The 26,656-nt window shown below is 35.4% G+C and overlaps 1 protein-coding gene across 16 annotated transcripts in view; it reads left to right on the forward strand.

Annotated features, from left to right (window-relative positions):
• Dtna (dystrobrevin, alpha) overlaps positions 1-26,656 on the forward strand; it is a 262,268-nt gene that overhangs the window by 18,883 nt on the left and 216,729 nt on the right. The gene's annotated exons all lie outside the window — the stretch shown is intronic.

Below are 26,656 nucleotides of genomic sequence, written 5' to 3' on the forward strand. Positions count from 1 at the left end.
CAGACTGACGAGGCAAACCTACAGAGCTTTGTATGCAATATTGCTTATTTAGTTACACACCAAGATGCACATTACTGTTGTATTTGGCCTATAATTTTATTTTTTTTTTTTACTTGAAATACCTATTGGTGGTGATTGACTTATTTGGGGCTATTTCATGAAGGTAACCTTTTTAAAATTCTAAGTATTAATTGAAACTTTCAGATACTATCAGTTCTATTTTGGTAGTTACATTAGACTTGAAAGTCTCATGTACTCACCTGTATAGATGATCACACAGTATTTGAAATAAATGTTCTTCATGATATACATTACAATATATATTCAGCAGAAACATGTTTGGAAAGAACTAAATAGTGCAGTAACTGGTACTACTTTCTTAATAAAGAAATGAGCACTAACCTACTCTCGTTCATTACAGTATTATTCACAAGAGGTAAGACAAGGAGTCACGCTAAGTGTCCATCAATAAATCATTGTGCATGTGTGTGTGTGCACATACATGCGTGTGTGGACATGAAGGTAAATATGGATATCTAGAGGTACTATGCAGGAACAACACGGATGAACTTAGAGGACCTTATGCTATGTGAAATAAGCCAGGCATAGTAAAACAAACATTATGTGATCTTACTTATATGTAGAATCAAAAAACACTGAGTTCATAGAAGCAAAAATTAGAAGTGTGCTTTCTGGGCCCAAGGAGGGAGAATGGGGAGATATTTGTTAAAAGATACAAAATTTCAGTTACACAAGGTAAATCAGTTCTGAATATCTGTCCTGTAGTATAGAGGTTATAATGAATAATATATACTTGAAAATTACTAAGAGAGTGGACTTTAAATGTTCTTACCCTGCAAAAAGTGCACGATGGGATGCATTTTAATTAGTTTGACTTATTTTTATCACAATGCATAAACACATCAACATTATAGACTGCAAATACATGTAATTTTTATTTGTCAAATGGAAGAAAGAAATATGAACTGACCTAATACCGAACTTATGTTTTCAACCAGTGTGTTTTACTTTCAAAAGAATGACTTGAATTGTTATTCATGTACTACACTGGTTTCATCAAAAATACTATAGTTTGGTGTATATGATAGGTAGTATAAGACTGTCTTGAAAATATGAAAGCTTTTTCTTCTGAAAAGTACCACCTGTAGCAAGTTTAGCTGCGTGTTTGGGCCTGTGACAAGACCACATTAGGGCAAAAGAATGCCTGGGGCAAGAGTGGCATGGAGTATATCATAGCTGTATAACACAACACTCCAATCAGTGTAGGGATAAAATATCCAGACTTTAGCAAACTGAGGAACAAAAATGTGATGCAGGAACCAGGATCTGAACCTCAAAGAAGAACAGACAGACAGACATTATAGGATTTTCATTTTGGTTATTTAGGGGCTGTGATAAAGCATCAAAACCAAATCAAACGGAACTCCATTCACAATGGAGAGTTAAATTTTTAAACAATTTCATGGCAGGTGGAAGTGCCTTTTCCAAAAAGAAATATATGTACAACAATTTTTTTCTCCTTTAGACAAAAACTTTTATATCTTTCTAGATTTCCTTTGCATCTCTAGTTTTCATCAATTATTCTCAGAAATTCAAAGTATTACCGTATTGGGAGAACATCCTAGGCTAGAACTGGTGCTAAACTTAGTACAAGTAGAGTGAAATAAATACACAAGGCAAAGCTTTTCAATTTTAAATGTTATTTATTCATTTATTTAACAGATCCTTTTGACAACTGTTATACGGCAGGCATTGTGCCATGTGCTACCCATGGACCACACCAAAACATCACGCATAGGCTAATGTTCCAAAGAGTTAAACCTGAGCTGACAGAGAAGGCATTATGTGTAGCAAGAAATGCAGTCACATCACTGAATGAGGCATCAATGTTGTTTTCTGAAAGTTGCGTTTTTAAAACCATAATTCTTCCAAATGTGCTGAAAGTTGTCCTCAGAAGCTATTTTAACTTTACACAGACACAGCACTTTTATAACAGGAAAATGCTCTTATTTTCAGCTCAAGTTTTTAAGTGGGGGAAACATGTCAGATGCTTTTGCTAAGCATAAGAGATTGATTTGAACTGAATTTAAATGACAGTTACTGAAAGGCCTAATGAATAGATTATCTGTGACTATCTGAGTCCATAGAATATTTTGTCCACTTGAAAGAAAAAATAATGTCAAACTTAAATTGAAAGAATAAGGAAAATAGAAAGTGACCATTTACTGATTACTGAGATCACAAGGTTTTGTTGAATATTATTATGGAAAGAGGGTCTTTATTTTACTTTGCCAGATCCAGCTGCACTAATTTATAAAGATATTGAAATCAAGAAATGAATAAGGAATAAACTCTTGTGCTAAGAACAATATAACACACAGATACATTAAAATTTCTTTAGAAAGAACCTACTATGTTTTTATTTTGCATTTTTGCTGCAGCAGCTGCTTCCTGCATGAATTGTGATAGACACATAGGGTATATTTTTCAATTTTTAAGAATTTTAAAATTTAAAATTATTACAACTTAAAATTTACAGTTTTCCAATTTTTAAAGTTATTATAGTTAAAGACAAATTGCCATTAATTCCCCTCAAAATACTCGCTCTGGCTTTCAATACACTCATCCCATCATTCTTGCAACTTTCTGAAGAAGTTCTGGAAGTCTTAGTGTGAGTCTTTATGAGGTATGATCAAAACTCTCATGAATGTTGTTGCCAAGTGACAGCCAAAGGAAAGGCAGACATATAAAAAATTATGATGGGTTTTCATCTACCTTATTCACCATATCTGGTGCTTTGTTACTTCCGGCTCTTTCCCAAAGTCAGAATGATTATGAAAGGCATCGTTTTAAGTTCCCTCAGGACATGAAGTCAGCAACCACAACAGCACAACTAGACACTCAGTAAAGAGATCTTCCAGCACTGCTTCAGAAACTGACAAAATCAATGGACTAAATGTAGTCAAAGCCAGAGGAAGTCTTTGGGGGGATCAATAACATTGTGTCTTTTACTGTAGTACACTTTTACTCAAACACACGCTGTATTTTTTTATCACACTTTCTATCATACTGGCTTGACAACACAACTGATTCTGCATAAATTGAGACCACAACACTATTTTTGAATAAATGATTTGGGAAAGCATTAAATTATTATTTCCTTCTTCGTGCCAAATATAATCTTTTCAAATATAATCATCTAGGGGCTGGGGATTTAGCTCAGCGGCAAAAGCGCCTGCCTGGCAAGCGCAAGGTCGTGGGTTCGGTTCCCGGTACCGGAGAAAAACCAAAAAAAAAAAAAAAAAAAAAAAAAAAAAAAAAAAAAAAAAAACAAATATAATCATCTGAACTGTGAAAATGTTTGTTCCTTAAAAAAAGTGGTGTAGAGAATTTGGGAATGCTAAACAAAGTTGAAATTTAATAGAAACTTAATTAGCAAGTATTGTTAGATTCTTATTATAGACAGTGCCATCTTAGGTACTTTGAGCGATAGAAAGATGAATTGGACAGGACCGTGAGTCACCCAGAGCTCATGCAGTAGAGTGGGAAACAGCTGTGAAAAGTGCTTTAATAGCTGAATAAACAACTCCCTGGCTGAAAGTACTGCTGGGAGCAGGGGAATTCATTCCAGCTGAGGATGCCTTTTTAAACGATGGGACACATGTGGATCATTAGATACATAGAAGATGAGTGCAAATATACGACATAGCCCTTTCATGCAAGAATTTATCTTCTTGCAGAGATGAGACTTATGCATAAGATAGAGAACTTTATAGATAGGCTAAGTACTGTGAAATGTGCAATCACATACGAAAGAACAAAAATATTCTGTCAGAAAGCAAAGGCTATGAGAGTTCTCTGAAAGGACACATTGGCATTGACTGGAGAGATAAATGGCATCTTGAACAAGCTGGACCATGAGATGGCCTGAGAAGTGCTGGAACTATTTGCAGAAGGAGCGGAAGAAGTGTGAAATGCTGACTGAAGGCAGAATAGACGGCAGCGGGCTCTACGAACTTCAGAGACAAACCTGGCCGAAGCACCAGGTCTTTTTTGGAGAACAGTGGAAGAGACAATTGGTTGCATCAAGGAAGAGTGAGATAAGGATGCTACCCTGGAATGCCAAGATAAGGAATCTGGACTTGATCCTGGAAGAACAGGAAATATCTGTGGATTGTCAGGTGGTGAAAACAAGTAGAAGGACTAGACTGGCAATTATTGCTTTTCTGAATTGTTTGACGTGAGTTCCTTGAAGCAAACTAAATCCTTGAAACAGTTTGAAATCAGTAAAGGATTAGACAATTATGGAAATGTGTCTATAGAACCTTAGTTGACCTGCTTTATCGTAAAGAAGTAGATGAAAAACAGACACAGTAGATTAACATTGGTTAAAGCATTATGAGAAACACTGAAATGGAAATGTTCCATGAAAAGAAAGAGGTATGTCCAAAAGACCCTATTTCACAAATGTTAAGGACCTTCAGAAGGTATCCTGGGCTCATAAAAAGGAAATTTCCTTTGGTAAGATTTTTTTTTTAAAAGAAATATATCTGGAATTACAAACTAGTTCAATTTCAATACCTTAGAAGAAATAAACCCAAGAGCTGCCAGCAACCATCAACATATTTAATGTAGGTAGTAATCAACAAGACTTTATGAAGGGAAATCATGGCAGATCAGTTCAATTTCCAGGACAGAGTAATAAATCTCCACGATAAAGAGGTTATAACATGGATGAATTTTTGTAAGATTATGGGCCTGCTGTACTTAACATCCTTTTAAATAAGCTACCCAGATAAAATCTGTGCATGTTTCACACAGAGATAGACGATGAGAACTTACATCCAGATATTACTTATTAATTAAGTATCTCTCATTATTCATATGGAAATGTTTGTCTGTAGGTAATCAGCTCAGGCATCAAAGGTGTGCTAATGGTGTCCAAGTAATGAAACTGCTGTCTAAGTGGACTCACTTTCCAGGAATCACCTTAGCAGCTGGGCTTACTCCTTCCCTCTGACCCTAAATGCATGTTGTTCCTAGCACAACCTGAAAACACTGACAGTACAAACTAAATCCTCATTACTAGAAGAAGAATAAAAGTCCCCTTGAATTTTCCTTAGGAAATTATATAGTCAAACAAACCTATCAGCTCATTCAAAATCAGGAAGCCTGATGACTTCACTGACTTGCACTCTTTTTTTTTCCATTTGATTAAAATAAACAAATTTAAAATAAACAAATTTTAAAATAAACAAATTTAAAATAAACAAATTTAAAAATAAAAATAAACAAATTTAAAATAAACAAATTCACCTTGAAAACTTATGATAGTTGGGGAACCAACAGTTGTTCTAAGAATACCGATGCAAGGTGTGTTTGCATTTCTTTATCCCACTGAAATCTTCACTGTGCCCTTCAGCCGAGGTACGGCCTTTCTGGGTCCCTTTATCAAACCACTCCCTTCAGGGATATATCCATTCCCATGGCATCTTTATGCCTTGTTGGCTCCTCCCAACTAGCATCCACATATCTATCCAAGACCTCAGCTTTATGTCCACAAAATCAACATGCCTGGGAAATTATAGAGGACAGGCTCTCTGAACGTCCTCTCAGGTCTCTGATACCATCATTTTTATAATGTCCAGTCCACCATCCCTTACATAATGCTCTAGGGAGGCTGCCCAGACCTGGGCAAGATAATGTTCTTGATCTGTGTCCGTGCATCTGGGCTTGTGGAAAAGCCACCAACAACCCACCTCTCTTTTGGATATATGCTTCATCGGGGAAAACTATGAAACATTTTCCTTCAAGTTTTCTATTTAATTTCTTACTATTAAATTTTCTAATATTTCTGCTATTTCTTCTGATTACAATTACTTGTAAAAATTTCCTGGTACATCCTCTGACCATATCCTAACTTTTTAAAAGTATGAATTCAAGTCCTACAATAGTTATGAAACACTGAGATGTTTAAGTCATTTCTCCAGATATTTGAAAGACATGAAAATTATCCTTCTGAAGGCGAGAGATGTCGATCAGTGGTAGAGCAGTTGCCTAACATGTGAGGCCCTGGGTTTGACCCTTTGTGCTGTAAAAAAACATAAAATAAAAGTCCCTTATGTATTCTTCATCTGTTAACCAACATCTATAAGTCATATTATTTTTAATAAAGTGTGACGTTAAAACACATAAACAAGCGTGCATCAAATAAATTCTACTGAAGTGTTTTCAAGTGATTTCAAGGATTCACATGTGGGCTGGGGATTTAGCTCAGCGGCAAAGCGCCTCCCCGGCAAGCGCAAGTTCGTGAGTTCGGTTCCCGGTACCGGAGAAAAACCAAAAAAAAAAACCAAACAAACAAAAATCAAGGATTCACATATTCGTATGACACAGTGATATCTTCTGATCCTTTTTTGTCATAAGGATCTTTAGACATGACATATAATTTTATAAATCAAGTAGGCTGCCAGGCTGGTGATTCAATTATGGAGAAAGATTCATTTCCCTTGTCCTCTACTTATACAATGCTCAAATTGCATTATGTTCTTTGAGGTTGCTTTTTTCATTGATCCAGATAAATCTTGATTCATGCTTTTTCAAAGAACTGCTTATCAGAGAATTTCCAGTAACCTTCTGGCATTTCAAAATTACATATTCCCTGGATAACAATTTTCTTTGTTGTAAATATAAAGCATTCAAGTTCTTAAAGATATATCTAATACAAAATGACAGTTATATGAAGTATTGTTGGCTGCTTTGATTTCTTTCAAGCTCTGTGCATCCCCCTTTTTTCATACTGCAATTTGTTTGTCTCTCTTGGTAAACTTATATTTGCAAACTTGTTGAGACACATTATACTTATGTACTCATAATCTGATTATTCAAAATGTGTGATGTTCAAACACAATGTTTCTTCACTGAAGAAATGCTAGTAACTTTATCACCTATTTTCTGAGTTTCAAAATTTTATGTTTTATTACATCTAATGTTTCATTACATTATGAAATAGCATTATATAAAATATTTTAACAATAAAGCAATTCTCCACTATACAAGCTCTTTTAGTTTCTTAATGAATAAATGACAATTAATTCCTCCTTAGCTCAATTTCAACTTCAGCTGAAACACAAAAAGATTACCACATTTTTTATATTAAGAAATAATCCAAATTTTCCCTAGTGTTTCCTTATTTTTATTATTATAAATTGCCTTAGAAGCTCCTCTAATTCAAGCAGTACTTACCAATAGGTAATCTGTCTGATTTGATGGAGTTTTCATGAGTAACTAAAGTAAGAGCGAGTAAATAGGTTTGGGAATCCAAAGGTCGCAATTGGTTTCATTTTTATGCCTTTGTCTTACGTTTATTTCAGCGTATTGTCATTGCTGTTTAGATTCCTGGCTTCCATCCTAACTCAGAGTCTCTGGCATTGGTCCCAGGAATTCACTCAGCCTACAACCTGCCCCTTGGGACTAGAATTTCTTCAGAAAATCAGTAAGTCTAGGTCTCAATGAAATCTTAAACACCCTAAAATCCCCCACTGTCCAGGACTTCCAAGCCACCTATGGCTATGACTTTTGGTTGACTACAACCAAACATACAACGCTTCCCCATCCTTCATCCTCTCCTGTATATGTGTCAACAGACAGCATCTCCTAACTCTTTCCGTTTTGGACTAACTACTTTCCCACCAGCCCGCCACACCCTCACTGTCTTCATTAAGCACTCTCCATCTCCTGGCTTTGACTGAAGCCCACTAGGCCTCCTATTACACGGCTCCCTAGCATCCCTCTCCAGAAAAGTTATTTTACCTCACCCTGTACCTAATCCTGTGTCACAAGGCTGTGTGTGCGGTTGGCATTTCCTCCTCACACTTTAGAAGGGTGATTTCCAGCTCTTTCTCTAATGTTCTTGGATTATTAGACCTCTTCTTGAAACTTAGGCATCCACTTTACCTCTGAAATCTGGGTGGGAATCCTTGAAAACGATGGCCTCTCAGGGCTTTGACTTCCCCAATTCCAGCAATCTTCTTTATCCCATTTCCAACACCCACTATCCAGCCATATTTTGGGCCAATATATAGCTCAGTTCTTCAGAATTGCTGAAATTATAATCCTACCACTTACTAGTTGTGGACATTGATGGTTTACTTAAGCTCTCTGTGCTGAGGACAATAATTATACCAAATTTCTAGGGCTAGTATGGTGTCTAGGTCATCTCGCTTTACCTAACATGTGCACCAAGGACTCCATGTGTAAACTGATTCTTCATCCAAGAGTCTCTGCACCTAAAAGAGTTCACAGGTATAATTTCCTTTTTCATCCACACAGTGGAACAACTGGATCTTTTCAGAATTTAGTCAGCACTACTCCTACTAAAATTTCACAATTGCTCATATTTTGTTTGACCACTCTATTCATTTTAGTTGGAAATTCATTCTTTATGACCACTGCATTATCTTGCTTTTAATAATCTTCACAAGAATGCATTAATCCTCCATTTGACAGAATTGTAAGTGTGTTGTCCTTATATCTTCTTCTTTTTTGTTTATTTTATTTATTTATTTTTTTTTTTTTTTTTTTTTTTTGGTACCAGAAATCAAACTCAAGACCTTCTGCCTGCCAGGAAGGCCCTGTGCCACTAAGCTCTATCCCTGGAGCTCTTGTGGGTTTTTTGTTGTTGTTGCTGTTGTTGTTGTTGTTGTTGCTCTTCTTCTTCTTCTTCTTCTTCTTCTTCTTCTTCTTCTTCTTCTTCTTCTTCTTCTTCTTCTTCTTTTGCTGACTACTTTTCATTAGTCTGATAAACTTTAGTCAACATCATCTACTATGTATCATAGCATTTTCAATCTAATGGTCCTCCGGTAAAAGAAAATAAAGATTGTTTACAAAATCTACATGTATATACAAGGATAGCTGGGATAATTGTACTGCTGATTTCTGTTGGTTTATTGAAAGGAACTATTAATGCTTAATTTTTTAAATTTTTTGACCAATTTTGCATGCTTATATCTGGTAATCTGAACAACTAATTTGAAGACAACAATATGCAATATAACAACCATTGTTCAATTGCTACCATCTTCTTTAGTGAAATTCTGTATTGTTTCCATTGTTTTTATTACTACTTTACTCTCTTTTAAAAAAAAGAATTTATAAATCCCCTAGTATCAGAAGCAGATTATGTAGGATCATGCTTTTCTTACTCCTTGTATGGTGAAACAAGCATAAGTAGTTTATACGTTTGAGACTTTTTTATCTACTTTTTTTACCAATCCATGAAGCTTACGTTCCCTACTTAATAATGATTTAAGGGGAGGATCATTTAGAAAGCAAGCCAAGTGGTTCCTATTGCATCTGAGCTCTGTCTAACCTAACATAAAAGCTACAAACTGTGCTGATCTGCTTTATTGTAGATTTCTGCATAACTCTGGGCATGGTGCCTTATTTAAAGGTTCCCTAGTGTTGCTTTGGAAAAGTCCTTTGCAGAAAATGCCAAAACTCAGCTTGAACTCTTGTCCCCTGTCAGGGAGAATCTTTCTATCAGCGGGATTTCTCAGCTCTTTCAAAAATCATTCAGTGCTTTACTGGTAAATTTTGGTCCTGTGTAATATGCCAACTGTAGCTTACACAAATTGTTCATCCTATAAGCTTTAGAAGTGAAGAATTTCAACATGGAATGAAAGCCTTTGTCATTAAAATTTTATGTGAAAAATGTTCATTTAAATTTAGTAAAGATTATCCATTCTTTTAAATTCACCTTTTAAAATAATAACTTGCTATTAATTAGTGTTCCCATAGAGAAGATAAGAAATTTCCTTTAAGTTAGTAAATGATGAGGCAATATTTGAGTCCAAGTAATCTCACTCAAGAGTCTGGACATGCAAGCGCTACGCCATGTTTTATAAATGAGGAAAGTCTAGAATGTTAAGTCAGTCCTTGGATGCTGTATGGTAACTCTTTTAGATCAAGATACTTCTTTTGACCCTATTGGGCTTCAAGTATCCACTGGAAGTTAGTTATTTGGAGTTCAGAATACAATGCTAAATCTCTGTTCAACTCACAAAATTCTGTTTAAACTTTAACATTGCAGAAATAAAGCAAATTTATAATGACTAATATAGAAATCATGATGTTTCAGTTTCAGAAATCAAGGAAAGTATAGAATACTAAGAATTTTATTTAAAGCAACTTTAATAGTTTTTGTGAGTTAATGTTAAATTTAATTATACAATAAAGAGAAATGTAAAGATATTTGGTAGTAAGAACAGCATGAAAAGGAGTGGAATCATGTATATTATAAAACATGGCAATTTTTCATAAAGTTAAAAAGTTTCAAACTGTGAAAGAGGAATGCAGGCAGGTAGGGATATGAAGTTAAGAGGTGATATGCAGCAAACTTCTTCAATATATACAGAATACAAAAATAATAAGCTCCAAAGGCTGCTATAATTGTAAAATATATTTACACACACACACACACACACACACACACACACACACACCACACTTCTACTCCTCTCCCTAATCACTGACCATCATATTGATAGAAGAGTTAGACCAGCCCAAAAATACTCGAGCCTGCAGGCCAAGAGAACAGTGCACAGTTTCCCGAGTTTCTAGCTTAGGGAATAAGAATAAATGGAAAAAATAAGGTGTTACTTTCTTAAAGCTGCGACCAAATGTTCAGACATCATCAAAACGGAATCTGTGGGTTTACAAGGGAATAATACAATTCAACTGATTAATGAGATAATTTGCACAAAATCTACAATACATTATGCAACACATATTAGATATCCAAGAGATCACAGTTAGTAGTATGACTTGGCAAAACTGAGGTGCTTCTCTAACTCCTAACTGAAAGACAAGATAGTGCTTATCTATTTAATGCCTTTCAAAACACTTTTTAAGTTTGAATTTGCAATATGGAGAACATAACCTTCTGAGATTTTGGTTTTTGCTCTTTGCGGTCACATTTTTCTTCACTTTTCTCTAAAGCATTTATTTCCTTTGTTCAAAAGGCATTTCTGTACATTACTTATTCTAGAACTTTATCATTTTAGGTTCCTTTTATATTCTTAAAAATATTGAGAACTTCATTTTTTGTGTGTGGTATATCTGCTGGTATTGTCCAAATTAAAAATTAAAACTAAGAATTTTTAAATTTTGCTTATGAATTCCAGCAAAAATAAGAAATTATTTCTCTATTAACATAAATGACACACTTTATTAAAAATAAACTATAATTTATAAGCAAAACCATTTAGTAATAAAGTAGTTTTACATCTTTGCAAATTGTTTCAATCTCTCACTTAATAAAGAGTAATTGAATTTTCGTATCTACCTGTGAACCTACTCTGTTGCAATATGTTGTTTTTGTTGACATATATTTAAAAAGTTCAGTCTCAGATATATGGTGAACAATATTAAGATTATTTTAATACCCTCTTTAGATCATTGTAAGTATTCTTTTGTATTGTACTTAAACTCAGCAAGAGATTATTTCCTTTTTTTTGTTTTGATAACTATAAGTTGGTTTTCAACATGTTTGAAATTAAGTATACATTGTGGAATTGCTAAATTGAGCTAATTAAGATGTATAATTTCACATATTTAATTTTTCTGTAGTGTGAATGTTTAAAATCTACTCAGCAGTTATCAAGAAAATAATACATTATCATTAACTATATTGGCCATGTTGTATGTTTGATCTCTAGGACTTATTTCTCACATCTAACTAAAATTTTTTGTACTTTGACCAACATCTCCTTACTCCCCCAGTTCCTGATAATGACCATTCTATTCTCTTACATCAATGAGTTTGACATTTTTAGATTCCACATTTGAGAGAGTTCAAGAATTGCCTGTTTTGCTATGCCTGGCTTATTTCATTTAACATAATGTCTTCCAGGTTCACCCATGCTGTTGCCAATGACAGGACCTTCTTTTGGAAGATGGAATAATATTCCATCATGTATAATATATGCCAACTTCTCTTTATCCATTTATCTGGTGATGAACATTTAGGTTGATTCCATGTCTTGGTTATGATGAATAATGGTCAGTGAATATAGTAGTGCAGATATCTGTGACATGCTAATTTAATTTCATTTGAATATATACCCCAGAATGGAATTGCTAGATCATATGGTCATTCCATTTTTAATTTTTTAAAGAACTTCTGTACTGTTTTCCATAATGGCTGTACTTTTTTCTTTCTTTCTTTCTTTTTTGCTTTCTTTCTTTCTTTTTTTTGAAACTGGGGATCAAACTTGGTACCTTGCACTTGCCAGGCGGGCTCTTGTGCTGCTGAGCTATATCCCCAGCCTGGCTGTACCTATTTATATTCAACAAGTAATTGTTTCTTAAAAGTGGGTTGTAATATAAAATCTTAAATCATTTCAATGAACTTTTTATACTTTACTACATTGACATTCATTATCTGCCTCATATTTTGTATATATTTTTACTTATGTATGATTTTACAACATCATGCATTGATTGCTTAGAAAATATGAGCTTAGTGAGCTAAACAGGTATTCCAAGTATTAACAGATTTTACCTAGAGTAACAACAGCAACAAAAAATTTTGTTAAAATCATCATCAATCTTATCAAAAACTTTTAGGTTTGGGAAGCTGTCGTGTTTATGGTGGCAGATGCAAGCTTTCCAGAATTCTAACTTTTGCTTAAAATCTCCATTTTGATCATGAGCAATACAACTGTCACTTGTTTTACTTGAAGTGACAGCTCACTTCATTCATTTTCCAAAAAAAAATCTTGTGAAACATCTAAATTTGAATAACCATAGTTTGTCTGTCAGTCTTCTTTGATTAAAATGATGTTCCTTAAAAAAGCAACTAGCTCAGTCTATAATCACTGGCACAAACGCTTTTTGTGCACAGACATACACATAGTCATTCTTGTACAACAAAACAGCCTTGTGTGTACTTCCTGTTTCATCCCACAACATATTAAACTATGTATTTGAGGTTGCGATTTAGAAAAATTAATAATTTGTACTGTTCCATCAAGGAAAGGGAAATAATATACTCATTTTTAACTGCAGTTAAAAATCACTAGCACAATCTGATGTAGTTCCCTTGGTTCTTGCAGAGATGCTGAAGATTTTGCTCACTATTGCTCTTAAACAATCAGTTCAAGTCGTAACATGCTGAATAAAGCTGGTAGTATATTAGGATTACTATGAAAATGATCCTGAACTTGGACTACCTTGAAAGAGTCTCAAGGGCCCTCCAGGGTGAACAGATCACAATTTGAAAAATTCTATTGCACAGAATGCTTCTTTCTAAATTGATTTTGTTTTGTTAGACTTGAAAATATCTCCCTTCGCATCCACAGTTTTTAAGTTACAGTGTTACAGGCTCCAAAGTCGTGACTGTTCGATAAGAATATTCAGCTGTCAACTAAAATGCAGATCACCAGTGTTGATTAAAATTAATTTAGTAATTTGTTTGCTAATTATTTTGAAATAGCATAAGACAAATTGATGAGTAATGGATGTTTAACATGAAAAGTCACCAACTCCAACTCATAAGAAGAGCCTAGAGAGAGAGCAATGAAAATGGCTAGCACCTGCCAGTTGTCCAGCAGTCTCCAACCAGACCAAGCTTCTAAATACATAAACGCCATATGTACTTACGTAAGACCTTGCTTACCTAATTGCTGGTATTTGCCCTCTGTATTATTCCAGGAGAAAGGAAATAGATGGAATTATGCCCTCATATTGTGCCACAAGCAAAGAAATGAGGTATATCTTCATAATTCCTCTCACAAGCATAATTCCTCTCACAGCCAACCATTGTTGCTGTCAGTGGAGCACTCTGCTGTTTACATTTAGCAAACAGGATTTAACCACACTTCCCTGCCCCCCTCCAACAGCTCTTATTACTGCAGTTTGGGATTTTGCAAGGGGAACAATATAATACAGGCATGTATTTTATAAGATTATTTATAATAGTCACCCAAAGAATCATATACAAAAAGAGAGTGCAGGAAATCTGTCCACACACCAAAGACCAAAGAATCCAGCTGAGGGCCTGGATCCCATAATAATGTCCTGCATGAGTGCAGCTGAAAACCTAGAGCTCATAACAATGCCCCCCATGAGTCCAACTGGAGGCCTAGAGCCCATGACGATGTCTCATGCAGGCCTGTTTCATGGATCTGAGCTGGGAAGGCCCAAAGGTCAATGGTGGAAGTTAGACAGTCTGTGCCAGTGGGATGAAGGATCTGTGCTATCAAGCTGAGGGGGATCTAAACTGGAGTCAGGAAGTAATGCTCAAAGTATGAATCAGAGCTCCCCTGAAAAGTACCACAGCCATCCTCAGCAACAGTGAGGTCCTGAGCTCCTCAGACGATGAAAGCAGCCAAGTTCATCAGGAAAGCCAGCAAAACAAGCTCTTCTAAGAGACCCAGCAGCTTCTTACATCTCCCAACAGCCCTTCAAACAGCTTCTACCAGTTCCCAACAGCCTCTAAACTTCTTCTCCAATTCTGCCTCTTACGCTGTGGCAACAATCCTCGGGTAGGCCTCCCACACCCCGCACCATGCTGACTCAGATCAGCTGTGTATTACAAGTTGACCACCAATTGTCAATCCATCACATTTGTCAATCCATCACATTTGTTGTCTAAAAAATATTGCCTATACAAGGGAAGATTTCAAATAGAAAAGGAGTATATTTCCACCCCATGACTAGAAAAAAAAAAAAATACCCAATCAGAAATATACAGAGTAAATTTTTTACTTATGTGTGATGGTCCATATTTTTGTTGCTATAGCAGAATACCCAAGACTAGGTGACTTAATAAGAAATACAAGTTTATTTTGGTTTATGACACAGAAAGCAAGGAAGACCAACAGCATGGCACAGGTGTTGGTTTAGCTTCTGGCTATGGCCTAGTACTGTATCATAGCGTGACAGAAAAGCACAAAGACAAGTGGGCAAGTGTGGGAGAAACAAAGCACAGGAGCAGCCTCAGTGGATCACAGCCCATTCTCTATAACTAACCCAACCCCATGAGAATTAACCTACAACAAGAGAAGCATTAGTCCCTCTTAATGATCTGTTACCTCTTAGAGCCTCACCCCACAAACCACCACAGTGACCACAGATTTCACCCTGAGTTTCAAAGGAGACAAACCATATTCAAAATATACCAATGTGTCAGTATGGAAAAACTGTTCATTAAGATGCCTTTCCATTTGGCTCTCACATACTGTTAGGCCAAACGTTTGAGTAGATCAGGGTCCTCACTCCACATAGCAATCCCAGCCAGCCAGTCTGTTACTACTGGTTTTACTCCGAACATCACCATGCAGGGGCTGGACCTCCCTGTTGTGTACGGGTACAGACAGTTCTTTCTCACGGTTGAATTTGTATTGTTCAAGCTCAAGGAAATAAACTTATAAAGCCAAGAGCAGTTTACTAAATTTTATAGTCCTGAATGTACGTTTTACAAGGATACTCCCATGGGCTAACTCCCCAGTCATTACCTGTAGGCAGATGTAGGAAGGGAGATAAAATGCAAGAATTGCTTAGTCAAATTAAATGAGGGTTAGGCCAAATTGCTGGGTCACCCAGATATTTAAGTTTAGAGCAAAGCATGTATCTCAAAATAAAAAGGTAAACTTGCTGTCAGAATCTTTACCATGTGAACAGACATTGTCATTTTTTTTTTTTTTTTTTTTTGCCTGAATATCTCCTTTTGAGTACTGGAAAGAGTAATGATGGGCCTTATTACACAGGTTCCAGGCGTCTCTGCTCCACTTCTTAACTGTCATCTGTCCTTTAATTAGTTACTTAGCCTCCGTTAGCTAAAGCGTATCTCAGGGAATTAAATGAGCTAATGGATATGGAACATTTAATAAAATGCCTGGCATATGGTAGGAGAGCAATGAGGATTAATTTCCTCCCTGACTCTATCTTTGCTATGCTTCTGTTGCCGACTCCTCTGCAGTTGAAAGGAAGATGAAGTTACATAGTTCAGCCTTGTAACGGAATGGCTATTATTTTAGAGTACTCACTCCACTATGTTCTAGGAATTACACTTGTTAAATTTGTTTAACAGGGGTTGGGGCTTTTTAGCTCAGCAGCACAGTGCCTGCCTGGCAAGCACAAGGTGGTGAGTTTGATTCCTGGTACCAGAGAAAAACCAAAAAAAAAAAAAAAAAAAAAAAAAAAAAATTTTGTTTAATAACAACTCTGTGATAAGTGCTATACCTATTCTTATGGTAGAGATGAGAAAACAGACTCGATGTTTAGCTAATTTACCTGTCTGGAAAATGGTGTAGTTGAAATTGAAATCTAGGCAGTCGGACTCCAAAAATATGTTTATTGCTGTACCCTAGGGCCTACACTGTCACTCAAGTGTGTCCTGCATATGGAACATTTGTTTATTATTAGACAGACTTTATATACCTGGCTCAGCTCATTATGTGTGGATTTAATTCTCAGAGGACATCTTAATTCCCACATTTCTAAGTTCTAGGTGGGAACATTTTACCATCACCTGAGTTCATAAGCATTTCTATTTGCTTAAAGATAGAAAACTATGGTGCTTTTGCCCACAATGAAACAAAAATTCAGTTATCCTATTCAGCATAATTACTTTGAATAATTTATCCTGACATATAATCATACCTTAGTAAGTATTTATTTTGTTCTTTAACACATTTTAAATTACTTGATAAAAGCTACCTTTTTAAAAACTGGAGTTATGTCTTCTGATCCACACCTGGTAGCTAGTTGCCAACATGAGATTTTAATGAAAGTGTTATTATATAAATCATAGCAATGAGATTTTATATTCTTTAAGTACATGACTTATTAAATTCTTATAAGTCATTAAACCTCCCCTTTATATACCTCTAAAAAAATAAACATCCATAACCTAGAGCTAAAAGGCCAGAACTTGACTCTACTTCCTTTAGTTGTCCTACCCAACCTCTAATGAGATATTTGATGAGTGGTATAAATACAATACATTTAGTGACATTAAAATTATAGAGAAATAAAGAAAGCCATTTACCTACAAAGCCACATGACGCTGAAGCAAGTAGGAGTTGACTATTATTAGTAAGAGGACTTTTGTGAAAGTTAGTTATTTATGAGTATAACATTTATATTTATTAGCTTGGATACCCAGAGAAAATTACATGGCAGCTAATAAAGTTTTAAAAGATTCCAGATGAACACAGTTATCATTTCAAAAGGCTTCCAGGGAAGATGTATTTTGAAACATCTCCTGAGCCCTAGGGAGCCAGAAGGTTTTCCAAAGATTTATAGTCACTCGAACATCTCTTAGTGTATTCTGAGTTCAGAATTGATTTAGCTACTGTTGTCTGTACTTATAATCATCAGGAATATTCTAGAAATACACAATTTGGTGTCTCACTTTATAATCTGAACAGAATATGGTTGGCATTTTAGAAAAACTTTAAGCAAAAGAAAACTGTAATTTTCAGTTCACTTCAACTAGTCTTTTTTCTCCAGCCTAATATGGATATAAAATGTAACTGGCATTAGTGTTTTCTCCTGTTGCTGCAGCTTGCCAGAATATTTAGACCCATGTACGATGAATCCTTTATTACACTAAATATAAAAAGATGTAATATCTAAGCCACTCATTACATTCTTTTTAATGTTCCTTACATTCAAAAATATATTTTAATGTATACTAAGTATTTGAATTTATTTTTAAAGTGGTAGATTTGTTCTTTGAATTGTTGCTTTTTCAAAGTTCTTTGTGCATATTTGTGAGGTTATGAACTGGGTGCGTAAATTATGATCACTTTCGTGCTGGAAAACAATACACTCTTTTCCTAAATTTTTCAGCATTATTCTATAGTCTTTAAATATAAGGTATGAGTTGGCATCCTAGACAGAAATAGAGATTTTCGTAATGCTGAACTCTAGCTTATATTTCTATTCTGGAAGACAATGGGGCTTTTTATACTATGGGGAGGGCTTAGCAAAATGAATGCTATGATTTTAAAGGTATTTATAATCATCAGTATTTGACACTTATGGTGAACTCTGAATATAGCTGCTAGGATAGTGGTCTTTACTGTTAATAATATTTATATATGGCCAGATATGCCTGTAATTTCAGCACTCGGGAGACTGAGGCAGGAGGATTGCTGTGAGTTTGAGGGCAGCCTGGGCTACATAACTGAGTGCAAGGCCAGCTTGAACTACATGGTGAGACCGTGTCTCAAGAAAAAAACAGATTTACAGAAAGCTTTTTAAGTCTGTTCATGAAATTGGCAAAGACTGAGAGTGTTATTAATCCCACCTTGTAATGTGGCAAGTAATTGACAATTTCTGTTGATTGAGAAAAGAGAAAAATTTAGACTTTGTGAATGAATATTGGCATAGTAAACAGCAAATCTCTCCATTCTAGATATCTCTGTTCATGAAATTAGTCTTCCAATATGTATCTCATTACATGAAATGCAGCGAATAAATCCCCATAAGGCATCAGATTATACAGACAGTGTTGTACACACTAGACTCATAGGAGGGTGGCAGAGTTGCTTCAACACCAGAAAGAAAGAGAGAAAGAAGGCTTCCTTGAGCAAGCATCTGAGCACCCAATATATATTTCTTTTTTTTTTTTTTTTTTTTGTATCAGGAATCGAACTCAGGACCTTGCACTTGCCAGGCAGGTGTTTATGCTCAATATATACTAAGAGAGCAAGTTTTCCACAATGGCTTTTGTTGAAGGTTATCAGAGAGGGAAAAGACAATTAGTTTAGATGCTTCCTCAACTAATTTACTTTAAAACCTGGCTTACATAATTTTCTGCTCTTTAATTCATTTCTTAGTCTTGTGGCCATTTTGTGAAAAATTGTATTTGATTCATTAATATTTGGTCTAGGCACATTTCAATTACCTATTCTCTTTTTTTCTTTTTTTAAAATTAACCTTATACAGCAATCAAGAAACAGAGAGCTACACATATATCCAAGTTTTCCTTTGCTTTTACTTACACAAGCTATGATAATCTTAGTTGTCTTAACTAGATATGTATGTACTTACTTAGCTGGTATTCTTTTATTGGTTAAGTAATTTAAGTCCTATCTGTTGTGCTTCCTACTTTTTCAAAACTCATTTCCTTTAAATCAGTATTTTAAAAAGTCATTGTGGGATAGGGGCTGGGGATTTAGCTCAGCGGCAAAAGCGCCTGCCTGGCAAGCGCAAGGTCGTGAGTTCGGTTCCCGGTACCGGAGAAAAACCAAAAAAAAAAAAAAAAAAAGTCATTGTGGGGGGACTGGGGATTTAGCTCAGCGGCACAGCGCCTTCATGGCAAGCACAAGGTCATGAGTTCAATTCCCGGTACTGGAAAAACACAAACAAAAAAACAAATAAAAAGTCATTGTGTCAGCTATTTCAGTGATCCAAATCACAATACAACATTCCTCATAAGATGATGGGGAAAAAAAATCACAGTGAAAAACTGGGCACATTATTTAAATTCACATCTGCATTTGTCTACAATAAACTCAAACGTTTATTAGAATTACAGATAAATTCACTTAAAATGTAAACATTTTTTAACTTTAGTTTTTAAATTAAGAGGAGGTAGCTTATGTAAAGAATAAAAAGAAATCATGTCATATTGTACACATTATTTGGGGGGAAATGTGTTTTATATCTAGTGTTGGTTATATAATATCCAAAAGTCCATTGGAACTATTAGGCAAATGGTATGAATGTATTTCAATAATAATTATCAGTTTTAACTGTTATACCATTTGATTTTTTACAAGCTGATGTCTGCAATAAACCTTATGCTTTAGATTATTTTTATTTTAGAAGCAATATGATATCAAAAATATCAAATTTTTGTGATTAAAAAATTTTAAAACATAGACCAAGGTCATACATTAAAACTATTTATTATTCTCCACAAATATCTGTTTGAAGTTAATAAATTGTATGTTTAAAAGGCTCACAGAATTCTACCAGGAATTAAGATGGACCATAATTTTCATTTGACTTAATGTAAATACAAGAGGAACTGTCCAATGTCCCTCTTTGGGAAATGTACACATGATTCAAAATGGGGATACTCTTGGGGCCACTTTGGCTAATATCCCTAAATTGTAACATTATCAGAAAGCCACATATATAACAAGTTAGGTAGGAGCACTGTTACTACAAACAAATTCCATAATGTCTCTTTCACATATGACTTAGTGGTCCTGATAAGCAGATGTATTTTCTCCATGTGATGATTAAAAGAATGAGGTGGTTTTTACCTTAGAATTCTGCCATCCTCTGGAATCACAAGGTCCTCTGTTTCTAGCAAGGAATAGTGGTAAGAAGCATAGTAAGCACAGAGGAAAACTTTTAGGACAGACGTAGCAGTGGATCCTACCCAATTCCATTGCATGGAATATGATCACATGACTTCACCATGAAGGAATCTGAGAAATGCAGTAGTGCTATATACAGGAAGAAGACAGGAGCTAGTGCACTTTTCCACTCCTGTTATAAATGTTCCTTAGAATGAAGAAGAGCACTAACCTATTTGGGACTGCTTTCTACAGCTAGTTTTGTCACTAAGAATTGTGGAAAGTTTAACAGCTTCTAACCTCCTTGCTTTGGGGACTATTTGATCTCACAGTTCCCAGGATATTTTTGCCATATATTTTTTACCAATGCATATTGACTATCCAGATTAATTGCTTTCATTTTGGAAGATTTATACATGCACATAACAAACGTAAATCACTCCCTTTACCCAACCCTTCCAACTTGTTTCACACGTTCTGATGGGCGTTTAATTTGCATAAAGGATTTTGATCACATTTGTGCCAGGTGTTACCCACTCTTACATTCCTTCTCCCTCCTTCCTTCTTCCCTTTCTTTTATCTAATAATAGTCTTGCTTCTACTCTTTTGTCATCTTTTTTTATATTTCACATATTATGGAGAACATGTAGTATTTGTCTTTCTGAGTCTGGTTTATCTCATTGAACTTGATAATCTTCAGATCCATCTATTTTTCTGCAAATAAAATGTCATTCTTTGTTTGGTTGCATAATACTCCAAAAGACGAATATTAAATAAACACATAAATATATGTCATTGCAAATTGCAGCTAATGTAGGCTCCAAGAGAGTTTAGTCCGTGTCTTTCAGGCACTAAGAACAATATTTGATGCATACTAAGAATTCAGCAGCAATTGATGAGTAAATGCATGCCTATATGCATGAAAATATCAGAAAGGGAAAAAACTATGCTCTCAAAGAATATACCAGGGGAGTTTAAATTAGTTTGGAGGCCAAGGGAAGTTTTCCTGAGAAAATAATACTAACATTGAATCTTGAGAGATGATAAATGTTAGGAAGGAGAAGAGATGCATGGGGGACAGAATTTTTCCATCAGAGGAAACAATATTTTCAAAGAATCTGAATGAGAAAGAGATGGATGCATTTAAAGAACTAGAAGACCAGAGTTGCAGGAACCCAGCGAGGCTAAGGAGCACTGGGAGATACGAAGCTAGAAAAGGAAGACAAGGGCTGCACTAGGCAAATTTTATATGATATGTTCAACTTTCTGATCTTTTCTGCATCCGCAATGGAAAGCCAGTGGAAAGTATACTGAAGCAAATGTGCTGTAATTGTATCTTCATTTAGAAACATTGCACTAGCTTTCTGCAAAGAAGCAGAGTATGAATAGGAGTGGAGAGACAGGAAACTATTGCAGATGATCCAAATCAGACGACTAGACCAGCGTAGTAGTTTGCAAGCAGGTGGAAGTAGAGCAGATGAGTTTGAAATATGTTGTGCAAAAAGACATTGGACATCTGCAACAATAAAGTGCTGTGGATCTATACTGCTTTTTTATTCCCCTTCAAAGTGTCATCACAATAACTGTGCTGCCAATAAAGTAGACCTTTCAAATTGTTTACTGTTGCTTCCTTTAGGTTTTTTTTTTAATCAGTCAGATAGCAGGCATTTCATTTTAGGCTGCATTCTGAAGGTACTTCAAACTTGTTATATTTTACTTCCATTTCACTTTGTCTTCAAGAAATGAATTAAATAATTTCATAGTTATGGTGAAGGTTTGTGTGTGTGCAATATATCTTTAAAAATGCCCCCAATATTTTTGCCTTTAAAAATATATGTATTAGGAGCTGGGGATTTAGCTCAGTGGCACAGCACCTGCCTGGCAAGCGCAAGGTCATGAGTTTGATTCCTGGTACCAGAAAAAAACAAACAAACAAACAAAAAATATATATATTAAAAGATAAATTTTGGACCATATTTTGTGCCTTGCTAACATACTACTACTGGTTTTATTTTAATTTTTCCATTTAATTTTAGGAAGTAATCCATATACAAGTTATGATTAAAATATAGTGATTGTTTAATTTTTTTAAAAAAAAGTATGTTGCAGTAAAAGATACAATGCCATTAGTTCCCCCTCAAAATCACTCCCCCTCATTTCAAATACACTTATTCCATCATTCTCATCACCTTATGAAGCAGTAATGGATATCCTCTTTCATGGATGTCTTTAGTTGTGCTGTCCTGCCTGCATCTGAGTCCTGAATTTTTCAAAACGTTTACATCTCATGGTCATTGTAACTTCAGGGAAGAGCTTGAAGTCATACCATTCCAGCTCCACTGAACAAAGTGGATGAAAACACACCATAACGTTTGTGTTTGACAGAAATTTTCATAAATGTTTTGAATCAATTCAGGACATGGATACAGCCACGAAAAGACACTCATGAAAGAGGACTTCCAGAACTGCTCCAGAAAGTGGCAAGAATGATGGGACAAGTGTATATGAAACAAGAAGAAGTATTTTCAGAACAACTAATTGAAACATGTCTTTTTACTGTAATAATTTTTTCATCATTATTTAAGCATTCATAGCATTTTTTTATCATATCACATAGTAGTGTTAAAACATTTTCCTTAAAGCCGGTGTTCTGCTCGGTAATGATTCAAGTCTTTGTTAGAGTTTCTTTGGAGATAAGAACACTTTGTATAGAGAACTGGAAATCTGATGCTCCTGAATTCCATTTTGCACTCCTCCCTGTTCCCATTCGTTCTTGGCTGACAGGCTTATCTCTGTCTGTACTTATCCTCTAGAAAATGGACGTCATAGTGATTTCCCAGAGGTATTTTGAGAGTTGCTTCAATGTTTATCAGTCAGCTTTTAAGATGATATGTTGTCTTGGACAAAGGAATATCAAGAGTTTAAGAATAAATATGTCTGCAAAATGGCTGCTACCCACAAGTACAAAAGCTGTGAAGACCTGGCAGATTTCCTATGGGAAGGTTTTCCCATGGTCTGGGAAATACTTCTGGAAGCTTTCCCCTTCATTCTAAAGATAAAGTCTCATTTCTAGGATTGTCTGGCAATAATGCTTACATGTATTAAATGTTCAAATTTTAAATATTTTATTAAAATAATTTTCAGCCAAAGTTTATTACTTTAAGCTACAAATAAATGGGTAAAGTTCTTTAATGACCCATTACTCTCCAGAAAAGAATGAGGAAACCATAATTTCTACAAAAAAAAAAAAATATTGCTTCTGCCAAAAACATTGATGTTTGTAACCTTGTTTTTCTCGCCTCGTATCTATTGGGCTATCCTTCATTTTCTCCTTGATATGTATACCTTAGATTTTTATGTGCCTTCTTTGTTCGTTGTTTTTCAAAAATCTTTACAATCATGTCTTTTTTTACCTTCTCCCACTGGCTCTATCTTGTCACATAACCACTTCAATGTGATCCAACTCAGAGGGAACTGGGAACTTCATAGATTTATTCTGTTGTTCTGACTTTAGTTTGAGTATGGAAGCAGTTCAAGAACATAAATATAGCATAGGTTTGCTTACAAATTCCAAGGTATGAGGCTGGGGATTTAGCTCAGCAGCACAGCACCTGCCTGGCAAGTGCGATGTCATGAGTTCAATTCCCAGTACCGGAAAAAACAAACAAACAAACAAATTTCAAGGTATTACTTCCCATTCTGCACAAGTGTTCACATACCTTGTTTATCCCAAAATTTGTACTTCTTACTGTATCAAAAATACAGCCCGGAACTCTTAACAGTTGGACAGTCATTTACACAGGGAAATATGAGGATCAAAGGTGTGCTGCCTTTGTTTGGAGGTTGTTCATTACACAGATCTCTGATCCCGCTGCTTCTTAAACCTGGCACAGAAGACAAAATCTTTACTCCCCGAAAAAACAAAGTGTACAGAAAAAAAGTTGACCTTCCATTGTCGAGATTTATTGCCAAAACACTAAATAAAAACCTAAGAAGAAAAACAGAAACATAAAAATATTATGTTCATTAAATTCAGATGAACATTCTACTCAGTAGTGAAGTTCCAGCTACATGAATCACTGGAAAGGAAGTGTGTGTGTGTGTGTGTGTGTGTGTGTACTTGTGTGGGTGTTGTTTTTCTACTTGTGTACACCTGCTGTGATCCTACTTCTCTCCATTGGGGCACAGTCTTTTTATAGTAATTGTGGTAATTAGATCTGTTCTCTTTTGGAGACTCTTAATCATCATTTGGACTTGAAGCCAAAATCTCTACCTCAATGTAGAATGAAAATTCAGTTTCTTAGCCTGGTACCCACGGTCACTCTCACAGTACTCGATGAGAATTTATTGACCAAGCTTACAGATAGACACTCTATTAGACATAAATAGTGGTAGTGTCACAACTGGATGCTTAGAACATAAATATATGTTCTGATGCCAGCAATAATATAAAATTAGTGGATTAAGTCAGTCCTATTAAAATCATATTTTTATTAGTGGTCCCAGGAGATGTGATATCAAAAAATTCAGTTATTCTTCTGTCAGATTAAGAAATTATCTCTAAATCACAGTAGTAATTTATTAAAACTGTATGACTCATTAATCATTTGAGTGTTTAAAAATTATTTTCTATTTTCAATCTAGTAACACTAGTAGAGCATCCTTTTATGGAACTCAAACTTACCTCATCAGACTACAATAATATTTCCAGTGGGTAAATCTGTTGTCATCTTTTTCAGATCATTCAAATTTTATAGCTTTAGCATCTTCACTGTTTTCAGAATGCTTTTTTGTTTCTTTCAATGTGTCTTTATAGAGCTACTTCTCTGTTCTCCTTAGATGTTTCATAAATGTCTTGTGAGCTGTGGCAATCAGAACTACAAGTTTGAGACAGACACAATGTTTTGTAAAACACTCAGGTTCTGTTTACATATAATTGCATTTATGATTTCATTTACTTATTGGCAACACCTTTCTAAGTAAGATTACCACGTGTACTAAATGAATAATACTTAGAAAGTAATTAGCACAGTGCTTGGCATGATAAGCGCTCAACAAATGTTAACAATCATTACTATGTAGTTTAATTTTTAATATCTTAATGACTTGATACCACATGCCAGCCAAATTTAATTTTTAAATCTAAGGCTTTCCTCATTAGCAATCTGAGATGCCTAGTCAGATGAACATTCATAATAACCATCTCTGATCTACTCTATTTTATTAATTAAACAAATTCACTCAATGATCCAGGCCTTGGATAAGGTCCTGGAGATACAGCTGCAGATAGCTGGCTTCAAGGGACCTACCACAAGCAAGGAAGACTAAGAACAGGTAGCCAGTTACAATGTGGTACAACAAGGAGAGCAGGATCAATGGGACAACATTGAATGGAGCGATAACCTAGTACAGAGGTCCAGGTAGACTTTCTGGAATAAGTGACATTAACACAGAACTGAGTGTGAATAAGATTGACCAGTCAGAGGAAGGGGAAGGAAAACAATAGTAGAGAGATTGCCAGAAAGACTAATGTGCATACCACTTGGAGATAATAGAAAATTGTGTTTCTTGTGGAAGTAAAATGGATTCAGCATGGTTGAAGAGAGGAATAACAACCAGAGAACGCCCAGAAGTATGGGCAGTTGCCAGAGCTCAGGATGCCTTGGGATTTGTGCTAGGGAGGTTGGACTTTGTCCTCCCCTCTGTTCTAAAATCATTGACAGCTTCCCTTCATCTCCTTAGTGTGGTTCGGTCTTCTTAGTTGCATTCTATGTAGGTTAGCCCTATCCCTCTCTTGTGCAATTTCCTCATTTCCTCAATGGTATGTCCTTCCTCAGACTCTACAATTTAATTCATGCAATTTCTGAGTGAATGGCTTATGTCAGACCCTGTGAAATAGCATCCTGTGAAATAGCATCCTTCCAGGCTCTTTCATTCACTCATTCCACAAAAGTGTATTATTACTAGATATAGCTACTGTTTCCCCAGTACTAGTGTCTTAATCACTTTCCTAGTCACGGAAACAAAATGTCCAACACCCATAACTTAAAGGAGGACAGGTTATTTTGACTCACATTTTACAAATTTCTGTCCTTATATGGTCTGCAGCATGCTGGAAGGGACTAGGCAGAGGAAAGCTGCTTACCTGGGGGTAAAAAGGAAGCAGAGAGTGAAGGGAGGAGCTGGGATGGAAACGAACTCTTTCCGGTCCTGCCCCCAGTGATCCAAATCTTTCAACCAGAACCACCTCCTAACAAGAAGTCAGCTAAACTGAACCCATGATTCAACCTTTCAAAAACCCTGCCTATGAG

This window comes from Chinchilla lanigera, unplaced genomic scaffold (assembly GCF_000276665.1).
Source record: "Chinchilla lanigera isolate Chin_1 unplaced genomic scaffold, ChiLan1.0 scaffold00001, whole genome shotgun sequence".
In the NCBI taxonomy this organism is placed as follows: domain Eukaryota; kingdom Metazoa; phylum Chordata; class Mammalia; order Rodentia; family Chinchillidae; genus Chinchilla; species Chinchilla lanigera.